At 47.6% G+C, this 19071-nt stretch overlaps 1 long non-coding RNA gene across 1 annotated transcript in view; it reads left to right on the top strand.

Annotated features, from left to right (window-relative positions):
* The window catches only part of LOC112923913 (uncharacterized), a 37899-nt gene that overhangs the window by 239 nt on the left and 18589 nt on the right, over nt 1–19071 (top strand). Inside the window, exon 1 of the long non-coding RNA XR_003235784.2 lies at nt 1–158. This exon is cut by the window's left edge and continues 239 nt beyond it. This is a non-coding gene — a long non-coding RNA (uncharacterized lncRNA). The remainder of the gene's footprint in view (nt 159–19071) is intronic.

Below are 19071 nucleotides of genomic sequence, written 5' to 3'. Positions count from 1 at the left end.
TCTCTTTCAAAGATGGACTGGGGAAAGACATGAAGTTCAGAGCAGCCCAGGGCTGCGGATCTAGCCTTTCTCCCTCTAGTCTCCAGACCCACTCAGATCCAGGCAGCCGAGCGGAGACCGCACGGAGTCCCGGAGCGCAGCTCAGGCCCGGCCACCAGGTAGGAGAGCCGGACCCGGGAGCGGGTGCGGAGGAGGGCAGGCCGGGAGGCGCCAGGAGTCGGGGCCCGGGACTGCGGGGAGGCGCAGGACGTCCGCACCGTCAGTGGGTCGGGGCTGGGTGGGCACTGTATGCAGACCCCCGCGGGCTCGGCGCCAGCGTTCAGTCCGCGACCGGACCCGAGCCGCGAGCCTTTGACCACACGGACACATGTACAATCTAACGTCTTCAGGTCAACGTGGCTAGAGGTTGCAGGGACAAGTCTGGGTCTTTCTTTGGGAAGACTACTGGGACTTCTATGCATCCCGTTCGCTTGGACTCCATAAGTTATGCGACCTAGGGGACCCGAGAAATTGACAATGTGTCGGTTCCGCTCGCCTCTAACTCCAGGAGAGGTGGCTGCAGAAGTGTCAGCTCCGACTCCGTTTACACGCTGTGCGGAGCTCGGCAGTGGCGGCTTTTGTTAATTGATTTACGCGGCTCCCAGCCCGGGGTCTCCGGGCGTCGCCAGGCTAGTTTGCCTTTTTCTTTTTCTTTCCTTCCTTCCTCCATCTTATCACATACCTGAAGCTCGCTGCCCATGGGTTTTCTCCAGGGTTCGCAGGGCAGCAGGGCAGCAGCGTTTTACTCTCTCCCCCCCACCCCCACCCCCCCATCCCCAGCCCGCCGAGCTTAACTTCTTGAGCCTCGGGAGCCGGTTCAGTAACTCTGAATTCATTTTTAAGTGGCGTGCCTTGTTCCCCTTCTTTTAACAAGAGGTGCACTTTAACACGCGAGCCAGTAACCCGATCCACGCGTTTACAAATCGGCAGTGAATTAAAACAACAACAAAAAAAAGCTTCAAGGAAAATGAAAGGTGGTCTGGGTAAGGGGGAGATGTGTGTAGGGTGTGTATATGGGGGGGGGGGGCAGAGGAGAGGTCAGGAAAAGAAAAGCACCCCCCCTTCCCCGGCGGGCTCTCGGTGCACCCGGGCTTCGAGCCGAGCTTGTTGGTAATGTCCTCAAAGCCAGCAGGTAGACGTGGCAGTTTTATTGCTTTATACCCTGCAGCTTGCTGTTAACGCGGTGAAGGCGTTTCTCTCCCCCCCGCCCCCCAACCCCTTGCTCGTCTGTGTTTCTCTCTTTATGCTCGCAGGTGCACCGCTTCCCTCGCTGGCTTCCCCAACTCTGGCCGCACCCGGAGCGGGTCGGGTCGTGGCGGGACCGGAGAAAGTCCCCGCACTGAACACCCGATCCAGGGCTCAGCAGCCCCTATTTGCAAAGGGTTTCTTCCCCCCTTGTTAATTCCCAAGGAAGCCTGGAGGGCTGAAATTGTCGGGGTTGTAGCTCATCCCACCCCCATTAGAGGATAAAAGCCCAGCACTGTGTTCCAGACGAGCAAGTGGGCAGCTACACCGGAGTAGCAGTTGTCGCCAATGGGAAGGGTCCTGCTGAGCACCGGATTGAGCTCCGGCAGTCAGGGGCTGGGAAGCGGAGCGGACCAGGGCTCCTTGGTGCAGGTCCCGGTGCGAGTGTGCGGGATAGAATGCCCCGCCTCTTGGGCGTCCGGCTTTCTGGCCAGTGCCAGGAAGAGCCAGCCGGAGAGCTAGCCCGGCCCCACACGGTTGCCAAGGTGGCGCGCAGCTGGTGGCTGCCACGTGTGGCCTCTGCCACCGGCCTCCGCTCGAGGATTCGGGTGCGCAATGGCTGGCTCCCGCAGGGGCAGCTCCCCGCGGCCGTTTCTGTCCGGCCGAACCCTGCACCCCGGCTGCCGAGTCCTTCGCCCCGTGTCGTGGGCGGCGGTAACGAGCCGAAGCCGGTCACCCCGAGCGTGTTCTAGGGCGGAGCGCACCTCCGGCCCTCCTGAGACGCAGGAACTCTCGGACTCTGCAGGGCCTCCCGCGAAGGCGCGCGCCTGCCCCAGAGGCTCCAGGCCCCTGTGCCCGCCGGGCGGCGCGGCTTCTACCTCTTTGTTTTGCGGGCTGGGATCCCTGGCCAGCCCTTGGGGGTGGGAGGAGGAGGGCAGGCGAGTCCCGCTCGGTCTTTATCATTCAAAATAGAAGGAAAGCCGGCGATCTTGGAGGAGTAGCAGGCCAAAGGCTCTTTAAGATCCTGTAATAGGTGAGGGTCTAATTCACTAAGAAGTTTCAGAAGGCAGACTTTGAGGCCTAGACCGCCTTTTGCTTTTAAAGGTGTCGAGGTTTGGGGGCTTGTATTCTAGCTGTCAACGTTATTTAGAGAAAGATTACGATTGTCAATATAGGACCGCCGGTAGGTCAAGGAGCTCAAGGCCGCTCTGGGAGGAATGGGACCTTTGAGACGGAAAGTCCCCTTACGTTTTAGCTATGGAGGGGGGTTAGCCCACTCCCTTTGGCCAGGGAATGGGGTGGGTGCAGAGGAAGGTGTGCAGTCTCTGGTGCCCTGTAGAAGTGCATTCAACCCCGAAGGGCCTGGTTGGGTTTGGTTGCTAAGTTGGGCTCAGTTATCACGTTAATTCTAAGGAAATTAGACCTCCATAAATAGCCTTTGAATTCAAAGAAATAACTCGGTATTGATTTACATAGCCATGCTAAGAACCCCCTTCTCAAGCAGAGACATTGGTGAAAAAAAAAAATTCCTGCTAGTCTTTGCCCCATTCAATGTAAAATTCTGTTTGTGTACCTGTGTAGGGAAAGGGTGCTTGATATCCTGGAAACCCAGGCACTCTGTCCCCCTCCCCCCAACACACACACCTGGGAAAGCTTGGGAGTGGAACCAGAGAGCTGCCCATTTCTCTTCCTTAGCCCAAGTCAGTGATGGTATGTTCAGAGGTAGGCAAAAGTCTCAGACTATGAGAGAAAGCACTAAGACCATGGCATTATTTTCTCTAGTTATAAAACATAATGCCCGTGTAAAACCCCTCCCCTCCCAGGCTCCCAAAAATCCAGCTTAAAAGCAGGCCCTGTTGACACCCAGAAGAAGCTCACTAAAGTCTGGAAACAACATCCCCCTCATATCTCCAGTCCAAGGTCCCCAAAACAGGGAGCTAGGGACACTCCAACAAGGATAGCACTGGCCCACCCAGGCCGGTCATGCCCTTTGGGAGCTTCACAGACTTTTTCTAGACTGTTCAATTTGGAAATATTAATTAAGCATGTTCTAATCTAGATGCTCCTGCCCTAGGTCTTTTCAAACCTGGGGGTTTTGAAGCTGGCAAACTGGACACAACTCTCAGTATTTAAAGAAGCAAAGGCTTTGAGCTCTGTGGGGAAGCTATGAAAGCATAACCAACCAGGTCCTCAGATTCAACACCTTTGCCTCTCCCTGACCCCACTCCCAAACTGTGAGAGCATCCAAAGCTTTCTTAACAGAGGGAGCCAATGTGCTGGACCTACAACAGATTCAAGGGGGAAAACAACACATGTTTCTACCATCCCCAGTTTGGGGGATTGTATACAGAAGCCTGCCTTCCTTCCTTCCTTCCTTCCTTCCTTCCTTCCTTCCTTCCCTCCCTCCCTCCTCTTTTACTAAGCATAGGACTCCACTCCCTAATACACAGACACCCTTCTTTCTCTCAGTCCAGGAAAAAAAAAAAAGAACTCAATAATGTTTAAAAACTTAGATTAAAACAAAATAACTGGTATATTTGTTTTTTCAACCTGTTGAGTAAACCAAGGCTCACCACCCCCCTTCCCCATATTGCCCTGCTGGGAAATGTAGTAGGGCAAAAGGGGGAAGGGATAGGGTGTTAGAAGTCAGCTTTAATCAAGCCAGTCTCTGGAAACTAGGACCTCCTGACCATTGGAGGATAAATGCAGCCCCAGAGTGGCAGGGAATAAGCATCAACAGGAAATGGCAGACTATTTTTAGGATAATAAGGAGTTAATATAGCCGGCCAAGCCTCTTCCTAAATGCCTCGAAGCATCCTCTGCTTTAATTTCTTCATCCCTTCATCAGCAGTAACATAACAAAGTCACAGCAAACGCTTCAACATGAAGGGAGAGCCAGTCTTGGGACAGCTCTTGAGGAAAACCTGGGAGGGAAAACATCCTCTTGCTATCATGTGAACTCTTAGATGGTTCTCTTGTTACAACAGAAAAAGAAATCAAAACCATTTCTCATCAGAGAGAAGTTGTACCTGACTACCCCTGCAATATATGCATGCTCTATGATTTTCATATTCATGCCTATTTATAGGCATTCCTTATCCCCTTTATTTCATAATACCCCAGTAACGGGAAAGGTTATTTATTAGATTTTTAGTGAAACTTTCCTTAGGGGGGCAACCTATTGGAAAACCCTTAGAAGAAGTGAGAAGGTTATTTGTTTGTTTGAACCCATTCTCTCATCTGTCTCCTTTCTCTTTTCTTTTGTTCATAGCAAATCCTTTTTTTTTTTTTTTTTTGTACATATCTAGAAGAAAGAAAGCCCCCTCTCCATCCTACCTAGGGGAATGAAATGGTATTCTTCTGTAGGTTTCAGTAATTTTGTGCAGAGAGGGGAAAATGCCACCCCCCCATCTCTGTCAAGTGAGGCTTCCTGCCCCACAGAGCTCAAAGCCTTTGCTTCTTTAAATACTGAGAGTTGTAAAAAAAAAAAAAAAGAAAAAAAGAAAGAAAGAAGAAAGAAAGAAAGAAAGAAAGAAAGAAAGAAAGAAAGAAAGAAAATACTGAGAGTTGTGTCCAGTTTGCCATTTTTCTTCCCACATGCTTTGCGGAGAAGGAGACAGAGTAGGAAAGCAAGGAACATAAAAGGGAGTTGAAGAGAGATACAAGAGACTGAACAAGAGAGAATGAGCATGTATCTGCTTCATTTGGAGAGTACCTCTCTTCGTTTTCTTCTCCATCGGGGTCTCTAGAGATCACTGCCCCCAGGATGTTAGTAGCACAGCAAATAAAACCAAGTCTGATAAAAGCAGCCCTCTTGGCTCTCAGGGCTGGGGGATGGCTAGATTCAAACACCCAGCACCCACTCTTCTGTTCTCTACTAGACTTTTCTCCTTATCCTCCCCACCCCTTAGCCCTTCTTTCCCCTCAAACACCTGGGGCATCGCGTTGCTCCAACAGCTGCAAAGTCGAAGGAGGAGGACCCTTTAAAAATTACAAAAGAGGTCACCCTCCCCCGACAAATGAACCCTTTTAAGAGCGAGCCTCTGGAGGCTCAAAGGTCTTGGGCCCAAGAGTTAAAAAGCGAGCATAGTGTTTCAGGGTTTCAGTACAGCAGTCCCAAACAGACAGGCAGGCGTCCAGGGCGCTCTTTGGGGCTGGGGTGAAAGAAAGGACGGGGGAGGGCAGGAGCCGGAGGGCGGGCAGGAGCGCAGGGCGACGGGAACGCCCGCGCCCGCAGCTGGCTCCCACGCGCCGCTGTCTGCGGGGAACGTGCGGCCGGATAATGGAATTCAGGAGGCAGAGATCCTCCGAGAGCCAGCCACTGTCTTGTACAGATTTGTAGAGAAACCCTCACTGTAATTAAAACCGTACAGTCAGATTAATTCAATGTGTTGCTCGGCAGCGTTTTTAATAGTAAAAATCCGCTTTAAAATTGAATTAGGGTCGAAGAAAATTTCTGCGAGACTCGCTGGATTTGCCAGCTTTCATTGAAGCCAGCCTGAGCTGGACTTTGGCGGTGGCTGCACAGTGTCGCCCCCTCCCCCTGCCGAGGGCCCAGACTGGGGTGGGATGGAGGAGGGGGGACGTGTTTGGGGGGGCGGGGAGCTGATCCACAAGGGGTGCCAGTCTGGACTGGATTCCCGGAGGCCTGAGCCAAGGCCTAGGCGGAGCGCAGGGCCTGCGGTTACCTTTCTGATCGCCAGTTTCGAGGCTTTGTTGGCTTTTGACACCCGCGATTCCTACCCACCCTCTTGCGAAGTTAGCTGCTCAGGTAGGGTCCCGGGAAAGAAGAGAGCCCTGCTGTATCTTGAAGCAATTTCCCACTGCGTGTTCCTGCGGGTGGCAGAGGTTGGAGCCCTCCCTGTTTGGACGCCGCCGGAGTGACAGGAGAAAGTTGCGGTTCTTTCCACTCACCCCCCACCCCATCCCCCTTGCACTTCTTGAAAGTCGTCCAAAAATTAAGAGTAATATTTCAAGCGCGCTGTCAAAATGTCTCCCAGGCTTTGATTTGGCTTGCCGCCCCCCTTTCCCATCCTTCTCACCCCTTACCCTGTGCGTGTCGGTGGTTGTGAAATCAACGTTAGTATTATTAAGCTTTTCCCCTTTAAGGTTAGATACCTTAGAGCTGAAAACTTGCTCCAAAGTTCCTAGAAGAGGTGGCCGCCGGCCCAGTGCTAACGGGGAGGCTCCCACTTGGGACCTGCTGGAGGCGGGTGGGGGGACGAGTGGGTGGAGGGGGGAAGGGCTAAAGGGGTTGGACCCACACTAGCCCCGAGAACCGCCCGATGCCCAGGGGCGCAGAAATGGTCCCAGTTTCCTCCTTACCCCGCGGACTTGCCAATGCACGGGTACACACACACACACACACACACACACACACACACACACACACACAAAACCTGCGACGAAAATTCCCTAACGAGTCAGTCACATCATCAGGCCTGAGAAAACAAAAACCGCTGTGGGTCCCTGCTCCTCCGGCAACATGCGCAGACGCTTTAATTGCCGCAAATTGTCACTCTGTCCCCTTTTCATTTTCTCGCTCCTTCGTTTATTTTTAGTACACTTCAAATGCCTACACACATCCCTAGTAAGGAGAGAGCGGAGCAATTATTGCCTTTGCCTTCAGGGCCTGCTTTGCCAATCACTGAATGGGGATGGAGTAAACAGGGCGAAAAGCGAGGCGCGTTATTGGTCTTGCTTATTTCAGGTGGAGGGCGGGTAAATAACTCTCCCTACCGAGCCACCCCCCCCTCGTTTCTTGGGTCCCAATTATCTAGAAGAAAGGAGATGCGCCTCCCTGCCTCCTCCTCCCCATCACACCCCACCCCACCCCTTGTGAGCCAAGTTTTACTAGAATCCAGCAAATCCCGCCAGAATTGGCGGGTTCCTCGGAGAGTAGTTAGGAAAAGAGAATTCCACAGGGACCTTGCTCTTAATTCTGTATTGAATAGAAGGACGCAGCGTGCGCAGGCACCTTCCCCGCCCCCATGCAGGGAAACAGGGCCCTTTTTCTCTGAGGGCTACACGAGTGATAGGTGCCCCCAGGTAGGTTATAGAGAACACACCTACCCCCTTGGGGGAGGGGGTCCTTCACGGTGTAGAGAAGCTTTGAGATTGGTTGGAGCAGTTTTGGACAGGCAGTTAGGATGGCTATGGATCAACATTGCTGTTGTTTTAGATATTAGCCAGGAATTCTTGGAGGCGAACTTTAAATTTCTAGATGAAATGTTGTCTTGAATGATGTTGGGGCCATCCTGCACCCAGCGCCTTTCCTGGGACAGCCTGTCTTTCACTGCCTTTCCTGGGACAGACACAGCGATCCAGGGTGGGGAGGGAGGCAGGTGTCTGTAGCAGCAGCTGATAGGGGTACCTGGCGTCCTGCAGAGGGATCCGGAAACAAATCAGTGCGGGATTAACTTTTCTGTCTGCTGAATTGTCTCCAACTGCAAAAGCTGCGCGGGCCGCGCCTGCCCGGGCGGGTTCGGGTTACTCGCGCGTCCTGGGCGCGCTGTCTCTTCCGTGTCCCGACCGGGGCTGGCAGGCCGGCCCGGGACCTGTCGGGCGCCTGGCCGGCTTGGCAGGACCTTTTAAAAGAACGCAGCGAGTATAAACTGCTCCATTCTCACACACACCCCCTTCCTATTTCTTTTTATGAAAACATTTACAAGAAATCTAATTTCAGATTGTGGAAGTAAATTTCATGCTAGGATATATTTTACAAAACATGTAATCTTTAGGGCCGAAGACGTTTAATTAAAACCATACTTTGACAAGTTGAGTTTCAAAGCGAATTCACACCAGCGCAGAAGGCTAATTCGTATTCAAGATGCAGCCTGTAATCCGTGTTGTTTGAAAACGCCAGCCAAGGCAACGCGCGCTGGATGGGCTCGCTACCTGCCCAAGGGCCTGAGGACTCTAAGGAGTCCTGCGCTTGGTCCAGAGCCTCCCACGCTAAGCTGCTCTCCCGAGGACTCACTTGGTTTCCCTGCCTGGTCTTGAGTTAGAAGAAAGCTTCCTGGAGCACCTTTAGTGTCCTTAGAATAACTCCCGCCGGAGGGTGGTGATGGGGGCTGGGGGGGGTGGGAGTGGTCCGAGACACAGGAGACTAATCTGGAGAGTAGGCAGGGGCCCACCTGGAGTCAAGGCGCTAGGAGAAGTCTCTGTGGGATTGAGAGTCCCAAGTCCCCTTGCCTCCTTCTTGCTCCCAGACTGACCTGCTAGAGAAAAGGGAATCCCAAATCTCCATTTCTGTTGACCCTGAACATGAAGGGGTAGGTTTGTACTGCTCCAGCTGATTTGTAGGACATCTCCCTCAGAGACCTGACAGAGGAGGTAGTGTTGGCTCCTGGAAGCTTTCACAGTGTCAACTGCATTTTTGTAGTCTCAATAATCTTCCTCCTTACCCTCTTTCTCCATTTCCTTATAAATTGACCAATCCCAACTTAAATGAGAGCGGTACAGCCCCACAAGGGAAGGACATGCTCCCAGCTCAGCTGGTTTACCAGCAAACCCTGCTGGCACTGGGTGCTAGCCACCAACTGTTCCTGTTGGGATGGGCAGGAACTGGTAGGCACACTAAGGTGCACATTAGTGAGAGACAAAGTGACTACAAGATAGTCTGGGTCATGACTACAAGGTAGTCTGGGTTAGAGCTGAGGATGCCTGTAAATTGCAACTCCAGAGGCTGAAACTGTGGCCTAGGCAGGGTTTCCCTCCTGACCTCCAGCCTGCTGGTCTTTTCTTCTCTTAGAGGTGACAGTGAGTTGTCATTAAAGTTAGACTAATGGCTGATCTGAAACCTGCCTGAAGAAAGAAGCTGGGACATGAATTTGAGACTTAGGTTGGTTCAATTTTACTCAGCATTGCTCAAGAAGACAAACCTCTTATTGCAGCCACTCCCAAGACAGGGAAGGAGGATTTTGCTTCAACTGGGGACAGTGAAGATTATTGATTGGCTGATGGACTTTCTTTTAGGTCTATATTTCCTTTCAAATGCACTCTTATTTTCCATGAAGCACAAAGATAAGTCAATAATAAGAAAAAGCCTAAAATCTAATGTTCAGGAAGGATTTTTAAACAACATGGTTATCTCATCTTGACACCTCTTGGTTTTATTGGGCCAGCTTAAGAGAAAGCTTCATTTTTGCACAACCCCCAAACACAATCGCGATAAAGTTTTTTGCTCATTACAGTAGAGACTACCAACTGGCATTTCAGGTTTCAAGTGAGTAACTCAGAAAATAGACATGGATGCTGGCAGCTAAGTGCTTACCGGTATGCCAACTTAATACTTACTGGTCAGATAATATTGATCTTAGATGAACAAGATGTTGAAGTCATTCTAGAGCCTTGCATTTTGGAGGTTTGGGATGGGACTCTGGTTCACACTCTCAAAAAAAAAAAAAAAAAAGGTTATGTGATGACTGTAAGCCTGGAGGGTGAGAATGAAAGAGCTAAGAGACAAACAGAGGCACTGCTGGAATGGTTTTACCATTGTTTGAGCTGAGCATTAAAAAGTATGTACCTGACCAAATGCATTTGAAGCCTAATCCTATGTTGGAGACTTGTGAATTACACAAAAGGGGAGAGGAACTGCACATAATAATCCCCACCTGTTTTATTTCAGTGATATGAACAAGCAGTTTTCCTGTCACAGACAGGAATGCTTTCAGGGGTGTTGGAGGCCCATTTGTGGGCAGTAATTCTGGCAGGGATATATGGTGGGAAGAATCCAGGGTGGTTGGTAACTGTCAGGAGGGTGCTGCAGAGAGGGCAGGCAGCAGTGTTGGTGTGCAGAAGGGGCAAGATAGGTAATATTTCCCAGCTGGCCCACCCCTTCTGCGGCTCCAGAGAATCAACCTCATGGTTTCCAGCCTCAGAGCTTGGGTGGAGGTAAGAGAGGCCCAGACAGGCAGGAGATTTATGTCACTTTACCTTTCTAGTTCCCTCTGCCCTTCTATAATTAGCCCCATTTCGCAGATATGGGAGCTAACACATGGACCTCAGGACATAGACCACTTTGGTGTCTGGGAAAGGGAGAAGGATGGGATGCAGGTGTTCTAGCTTCCCATCTCCCTGGCAACTGTGGGGGCTGGTGATGGGAGTGGAGAAAGAGTTGGGTTTGGGATTGCTTTCCCTAGCCAGGCTTGTGCACGGTGACGTTTTCCCGCTTCTGAGGCTCACTCGGTCAATGAGATAGGTGGGATTTTCAGGTGACAGAAAAGGCTTCAGAGATTCAATGTCGGGCAAATCTCAGGGCTCTGAAGGCAGCAGTCCCAGGATTTCTTTTCTTCCCGCCAGTGTTCTCTGAACAGACTCCTTTCTCTTGTCTTCTAACTTTCTCTTAAATTCTGAATACTTTAACCCTTGCTTGTAGTAAATGTATTTGTAGTTCTAAAATGTGTCTATTTCCCACAGAAATCTAGTGTGCCAAGGCGAGAATCGATACTAAAATACCCTTTTTATTTTTAAAGTGGGTTTTAAAGGCCTATTGTGGGGGAACCGAGATGTCAATGTGACCCAGAGGCGAAGTTGAGATCGGGATTCTATTGGCTGCCACAGCGGGCCTGGCTCCGCCACAGTTGGCTCACGAGTGAGCCTTATCATGCAAATCCGGAGGCTGGGGCATGCGCAGTGCATGGGGGGGGGGGCGGGAGTACCCTCCTTCTCTTAGTTGGGACCAAGACTTCCAGATGCGCAATAATTAGGTTTCCTCATTAAACAAAGGTTTCCCCATCATTCCCCTCCTCCCACCGTTCTCTGCCGCCAAGGATCCTTACAAGCCAAGCTGATTCCCGTCCCCCGCCCCGCACGCCTCAATCTCTGATATCCAGACTTCGGTCTTCTGCTTCTACTTGTTAGGGTCTCCCCGCATTTTAGGGTCCTTTACATACCTCTCCATTATTCTCTTTCTTTGCAAAGGCCAAGTTTAAAGGATATTAAGATCTGATTGTCTCTTCATTTTTAGGTTCTCTCGCTCTCTCTCTCTCTCTCTCCCTCTCCCTCTCTCTCAACGAGATAAAAAAAAAAAAAAAAAAAAAAGAATTCCCTAGCAGTTGGTCCGATAGGAAGAGTGTCAACATCGCTGCTCCCCATTCCCTTTGGCGTCGACCATCTCCATCCCCATATAGCCCCCAGCCGCCGCCACCCCCTACTCCCCTGACCCGGGCCCTGTAGGGTTCAGTCTGAAGTGCAGGAGCCTGAACGGACCAGGAGCTCGATGGGCACTAGGGCCAGTCGCCAGGCCAGCCGGACCGCACTCCCGCGGCTCCAGGCCCGCACCTGCGCGCCCGCCTGCGCGCGCGTGGGCTGCTGCCCTTCCGCCCCGAGCCCCCACCTCTCGGGAGAAGCGCGTGACTCAGGGAACGCCTGCAGGGGTGTCCTCTAAACCTCTCCAAGACCCCCTATACAGGCACGAGGACCCCAGGGATCCATCTCCTTGGAACAGAATGGCCTTTTCTGGAAAGGGATCTCAGTGGGTGAGAAATAGCCACCATTACGTTCAAAGCCTCCCGCGGGAAAGCGCCGCGTGTCTGCTCGGAGCTGCGGCCGACCCGCGTGCCGCGTCGCGCGGACCACCGCGCCCACACGCGCTCCCGGATCCGCAGTCAGCTCCTTCTCCCTGGTGGAAACAGGCATCGCTCCTCTGGCTTTCAATTACTCTCAGTTTACCTGCAGGGCGAACAGATTTGTAGTTTTCCACCAAAAAACCTCTTGCCCTGGATTCCCCCAGGTTTCCCCTTCCCCCTCATCCGACCTTAGCCCAGAGAAGGGCGAGATAGCGGTTTGATTCTTTGATATGACACAAATAATTGTTGCATCATGTAACTTCCTGCATCTTGGTTTTAATTTGCAGTGAACCAAACAAAGATATTTGCAATTTTAAAATAAGCACTCGATTTAATAAATGGGAACATTGTGCAGGGAAGACTATGCCCCCCCCACCCCCTTCAGAAGACGTTATTAGCTCTGACAGCATGCCGCTCAGGTTTGCGGAGAGGATTTTGTGAAGGGATGACAGACAGGAAGGCCAGCAATCATGGGCTCCTTGGGCTGAAGCTTTTTTTCTTTCTTTCTTTCTTTCTTTTTTTTTTTTTTTATCAGAATGTTCTGTTCGATGCCATTTATCCTTGATGATAGAAAATTGCGCTGTTGCCAGGACGCTGCTGCTTGCCGCTGAAATAGAGGGCAGGAGCCACATTTCCATTTTCCGGCTTGAAAGCTATTCAAATGAATTTGTGGAGAGGGGGGCAACGTCTAGCGATAAACAAATGAGAATAAATCGAGTTCCCCTTTCCATTCTTTCCTTTAAATGGGTAGCTCTTCATTTCCGATATAAAGATTTTTGTTCATCAGTGTTTGGGAATACCTGGGAGATAGTGTAAGCCAACGTACAATTTATTTTGATGTTCTTAAAGTGACTAACCACATAAACATTTAAAAAGAATGCATGTCTAAACATATATAAAGTATAAGAATTATATATACATAGATCCTGTTCATACATATCTTCACACAATTCCAAAATACAATGGAAGATAAACTCTTTCAGCAGAGTTTCAATCGAATGTAATTTGCAAGCAATGCTGGCGTTGGTAGTTATGGACTTCTTACTCGTTCTGTAGATGTAAGAGTTGTTAGATGGGATCGTTTTTAAAGCTGTCCCCCATGTTATATAGTTCAGAATGCTATACAGTTTAATTACCCTGTAGGTCTTAACTGCTTTAAACACCCTCCCCTCCAAAAAAGTTGATAAAAGTCACCCTCTGTTATGGGGTCCTTTCAAGTTAATTTTCCAAATGTACCTTTAAAGTTTTCTAAGTTAGCAAATACAAGTCAGAAGAGTTGGTGCATTGAACTTCTAACCGATGTGAAAAGAAGAGGCTGGAGTCTGCACTTCCCTTCCTTAGAATTTCAATTTCCTGTTAACTTAAAAAGATCATATGTTAATGGGAACTTAAGGAATCATGCCCAAAATATGAAATTTAAAAAAATGAGAACTTAAAAAAGTACAACCCATAAGAATATGTAGATAAACATTAGCAATGTCTTGACAGAAACTGTAAAACTTATAGGGCTCCCACTGCGTTTTTAAAGCAAAATAACTCTTACTGAATTCTAACTCTAATATTTTGTTTCAAAGTCAGATACCGACGGTTAGAAAATTCGCAGCAATACTGCGACTAATTGTACTTGAGATTTCAGCTGGTACTTTAAACTTCGGGGGAAAAACCCCCACCCTGCAATATTTTAAAACTTAACATTTAAAAAATGAATTGCAGGTCTCTAACTACTATCCTTTTAGCTCCAGGATGGTTTCCGAGTGATAGGCCACCGCTGTGCAAACCAGGGCTGCAGAGTGAATAATACTGTAAAAACAGAGCGGGAGGCGGAGGGTGAGTTGATATTGCTGTTCCGAACTTTTCCAATAGAATTTTCGGGCGACTCCCTCAGCCAGTCAGGATTCCTGGTTACTGATTCCCGAACAATCCTGCTCAACTGAAAAGTTCCCAGTTAACAAATTAGCATGATAATGGGAAAACGATTATCCACACTGTCAGATCTGGCTAAATAAAGCAAGGAAAGGGCCTCGGAAAAGTCCAAGTTGCTAGTGTTTATTGTGATGGAAACAACTAGAGGTGAGTGTAGCGAGTTTAGGCACTGAAAGAGATTCCTTCCCTTCCTTATCTTGGCCCTGGGAATTGTGTTCCGGACAAAAAGCTTCACCAGCAGGCTGCTTTTCCAGTTGAGGCAATTCACCAGGTTCCCCGTTGAATTCCTCCTGCAGGTAGGAGCTTGGGGCGGGCAGCGGGAGTCCGGCGCCGCCGGGACGCAGAGGCGCAGGCTGGGGCGCCCGGGCGGGGCTGCGGGGACTCCGCACAGGGGACCCCCAGCCCCGCACCCCGGGCTCTGGAATGAGCCTGACTTCAAGCTCCCCACCGTGGCGCGCGGGACGGCGTAATGGACGTTACGCAAAAGGAGGTGGAACCTCCTTGGGTGTCAGGGCGGGGATACGCGCGGGAAGGACCCCGGGGCCCCTGCGTCGGGTCCCATCTGCACCTCTATCCTGGGTCTATTCTGCAGAGATTTAATCTCCAGCCACTTCCTGGCCACGTAGCGTAGCTGGGTTTGGAGGGTGAAAGGGAAGTGGTGAAAGGAGAAAGAAAAAAAAGAAAAGGTCCTCGAGCTCCGACCCAAAGGAACTTGGAAGAGCGAACGAGACGAAGTTGCTCTCAGGAAGAAGCTGGGCTCAGCTTGGTCAATGGGCTGTCGGGATTGGGACTTCTTGCGTAGGTGTCTTTGTGTGGCTAGGCGGGCAGAGTTTCGGAAAAGGTGAGTTTGGGGTGGAATTGAGTGAACTAGAGTGGAGACCGTGGGATCCCATCCGGGACCGAGAGAACCTCCGCCCCCGCCCCCGCAATCCGGTTCTCCCGGCCAGTACCGACTCCCTGAAGACTGCAGGTTGAGCCACACTCTGGCGCGCCCTCTTCTAGGTAATGCAGCTGAAATCACAGTCAAGTTTGGCGGAGGGGAGCTTTTTCTACCCCCTCCAAGAGGTGTATACACTAAGCATTAAAAATAGAAGTGATTTTTTTCCTTCACCTTCTGAGATCCCAGCAATATAAGACTTGCCTTTTTTTTTTTTTCTCTCAACAAAAGAACAAGCACCTCTGAAAGGCTGCAGAAACACTAACTCTTTAGGGGTTCGGGCATCCAGGAATGTCACACGCGGTGGAAACACAAAAGCTCAACGTTTTGATATTTTAGAAGATTTTCCCTTCTTTTAAATCCTCTGCGTAAATGCCTGGTTGTAACGTGAAAGTGCTTTAGTGTGAAAACATGCTGCAGGGTTCCCTTCTCTTTTTATGTGTACTAGCAGCTGCTAAACATTCCAAATGAGCTAGAAGGTCATTGTGGAGACTTAATAATATGACATTCAGTGCTGGCCTCATAAACGAGCCAAAAGCCTCACCCCTGAAAATGAGAAAAGAGAAAGCCAAGGTGCTTACAAATACAAAGTACTTGAAATTCCTCATTGCCTCCCAAATCCCAAATAACTTTTTATGGTTAGCCTTTGGACTATTAACCCACCACATTCATATTCCATTTCCCCTGTGTCCCAGGACAGCATTTGTACTTATTTCTTACATCTCCGGAGCTTTGAGATGTGCAGTGCAAACAGTAAAGAATCACGTTAATCCTGCTTTGATCTCCAAAGGGAGATCATAGCACAAATCAGGTCACCACACAGATAGACACTGCTGTGAAAAGGGGGCCCCTCCTTTCTTTTCTTTTCTTTTTTTTTTCCCCTTCTGCTTTTTTCTTTGTGTGCATGATTGTTTGTTTCTTCAAGATATCTTTCTTGGCTTCAGAACTTCCATTGCCAGTTTGCAAACCGGAAAGCGTCAATATGAACTATAACTTTTTATTTAGAAGCCAGAGGATGAAATATCCTAGATGAAGACTTTTTTTTTTTTTTTTTTTTGGTCTTCCAGATGTAGATACTGGAGTTTATGTCCTCATCTTGTCTACCTGGTTATTTGCATAAATACATTGGACCATTTTCCAAACACATGCCCCAAACACAACCTCCACAGGAACTTAATTGCCTGAAAAAAGTTATATTTCCTCTGCCTTTCTTTACCCCTGCGTCCTGTAGGCATAGAATAATAGTAGTTAATCTGCTTAGATAATTTAAGACTTAAAGATTAGAAGGCCTATATTGACAATTTCAAAATTCAAGTCTGAGTGCTTTGGCTAAGCAAAGCTTAGGAGATGACAGATGTGATAAAAGAACTGCCAAAACTAGACTTTAGTAAAACTAAAAACTGTGATGTTTTTGTGGTTTTGAAAGAAATGATTGTTATAATGCTCACTCAATCCAAACGTGTCCCTAAACAAACAACTATAGGGTATTTTATTTTATACTACCTGATATTTATACACACAATACAGTATTTCACTCTGCTTGCATACACACACACAAATTCTACAGTGCTTTTCAAACCACCTTCTGTATATATAAATACAGTTAATCAGGTAGTATAGTTAGTATAGCTGAGCTACATACTCAACCCAAGTGATGTGTACATAATCATAAACATTTGTGCTGTGTACACATCCTTCCCCTCATTTCTCAATTTTCTCAGTGCATCCTTATATTGCAAGAAGTTGCTTGTGAAGCTGTAGCTGCCACCAGCTTTTTCAGGACTTGTCGAATGGGAGGAATAGATGCAGATATCTGAATGTGTTAAAAAAAAATGCTATTCTGCTTCCCATCATCCCTATTAAAGTTGATTTTCATTTAATCTCAGTGGGCCGGCCTCCATGACAGCCCAGTTCACATTGACACTGAGGCTACCCAAATGCTTCTACACGTGGGACAAAGTACATTAAGCTGCTTTGCATCAAACATGTCCTTTTAAAGTGATTTTAGATGACGAGTTTGGGAGCATAGCTTGGAAGGCAGACTGCCATGGAAAGAGAGCGTACAGGAAGGAAGAGAGCAAAGAGAAAAAGCAGGTGAAGGGGAAAAAAAAAAACCCATGAGTGCTGACTCAGGCAGAGCAACCTTTTGTGGCCATAGATCCTATCCTGTGAATTACTGAGGTTATTTTCATACTCAACATCTGTTCTCACATTAGTGGACTCCCTTTTCCCTGATCCATTCCTCTAAATATGCTACTATTAAAATCAGCTTCTGGAGACTTTCTGGTGAAAGCTAAAATAATATTTCTTTATTGGGGATGTTCAGGATGGGGATGTTGGGGATATTTTATTGGATATAGATACATAAAGCCTTGTATTAAGCCTCTTTGGGAATGCTCATTTTGGTGATATTTGACTGAAAAATGTTATTGTCATGTCCATATGGGCTGATTTGTGTGTTGTCTTACTTGTGACTTAACCTGTGTCTACAGTTTATTTTATAAGCTAACTATATGTATTTTGATTATAAAAATATTTTCTCTCTAGAAGAGCAACAAATGTTGGATGCTTGTTGGTCCTTAATGATGGAAATAAGCATCACATCCTAATTAGCTTTAGAGTTTTGCTAAAAATTCTAAACTCTTCAATCTGCTTTTTTCCTTTTACCAGAATCCCAAGAGCCTAGTATGTCGCATGTGTGTAAGGAGAGAGAATAGGCCTCCTTGTCTTTTTAATTAAAGTTTATGCAGCTTGCAGAGAGTAGTAATTTTCTAGAAAATTAGATCATTTCAGATCACTATAGTTCCACTCTACTATCTTAACCATGGTTCCAAGCAAATCTTGCCCTTTCAAAACCATCAATTATAAAGCAAAGAATACTGAAGAAGTATTCTGAATTTAAAATATTCAGGTTTAGCAATCTGACCCTGTCTCCATGAGGGTAGGTATAAATGAGGCACGGCATGACAACCCACATTGGTTTCTTTATGGCATATCAGAGTGACAGACGCAGTTCCCATCTCTGCTTGTCCTGATTCTAGGGGTTATGATTCACATGCACAAAGGGGCTTCTTAAGTCACTGGTTTTTTTTTTCTCAAGTTAGAAATCAGATTTAACCACAAAGTAATTAAAGTATTGGACCAAAGGATTAAAAAACAAAACAAAACAAAACCCAAAAACACTTGGCAAAGAATGAAGGTCTTTTTCTAAAAAAAAAAAAAAAAAAAAAGTTAGGCTTACCTTAAGGGGATTCATCTAAAATTTTTAGGGGCTCCCCATTGCCTGTATAGCAAAGATAAATGCCACAGTTTGGCATGCCTGGGCTAAGCAGGCTTAGAGCTTAGGGGTGAAGACCTTGGGTTCTCAAGTCAGACTGCTGCATAATCTTGAACAAATTATTTTTCTTCCCCATGTCTCAGTTTTCTTTTTGGACAACTGGGATGACAATTAAAACTGACCTATTTGGTAATGGTGGAATTAAATGTAAAAGGCTTATAGTAAGGTGCTTTGTGAAAATAAGCGTTCAAAAAATACTAGCTAATGCTTACCATTAACATTAATATAATGTTTAATAAAGCCTTTTGGTTCCTCCTTCTGCATATGTCATCCCCTTATTCTAGAAAGCCCTCCCTGGCTCATTGCCCACCTGGCTAACTTCTCACCTCTTCAGCTCTGTTCAAGTAATACTACCCCAGGAAGTCTTCTCTGATGCTTGAAATTAGGTGTCTGTCCTTATGACTCCATACTACTCACTACTTATTGCTTTTATAGTATTTTGTAGGGTTTTTTGGTCATTTTTTTGTCATTGTTATCTATCTCCCTAATTAGAAGATAAGCTGTCTGTCCTAAGTGCCATGTAATCTTTATCTTCCTTTCTCAGAGCTTACGACTGAGCCTGATGAATATAGTAAAATACTTGATATATGTATGCTGGATGAATAAATATTTGGCCTTTCTGTTTTGTCTGCCTTTATAAATAAGTTGTAATTAGATGGATTCTTCTACATTAGAGGTATACTCAGTATACCCCAAGGAGAGTACTCAACGGGACCTAGCTGTCCCATAAGTAACGTTATGAAGAGTTTTGATTGTGAGCTCTGAAGGGTTTGTTGATATTCTCAGGACAAAATATCTTCAGTGAGTCTCCCAATTTAATTGAAGATCTCATGAGCAAGATGGGTTACGTGTCGAATCCATAGACATTTGACCATACTATTCAACACATGGCTTATGCACATTCCTTGGATAGTGATTTAGATGATCTATAAGAGTGTTAATAGTTAGGTTTAAACTATCCCATTGTGCTGGCCAAGTGGGCTTCCAACTAATCCAATTATGCCACTGGTTTAAGGGACATATGTATATGTAAAAGTCATTAACAGAGATTGCATGGATCATAAGTATCTTCAAAGACC

This window comes from Vulpes vulpes, chromosome 7 (assembly GCF_048418805.1).
Source record: "Vulpes vulpes isolate BD-2025 chromosome 7, VulVul3, whole genome shotgun sequence".
In the NCBI taxonomy this organism is placed as follows: Eukaryota; Metazoa; Chordata; class Mammalia; order Carnivora; family Canidae; genus Vulpes; species Vulpes vulpes.
The sequence above is the reverse complement of the archived record's forward strand: the minus strand, read 5'-3'. Positions and strand labels throughout refer to the sequence as shown.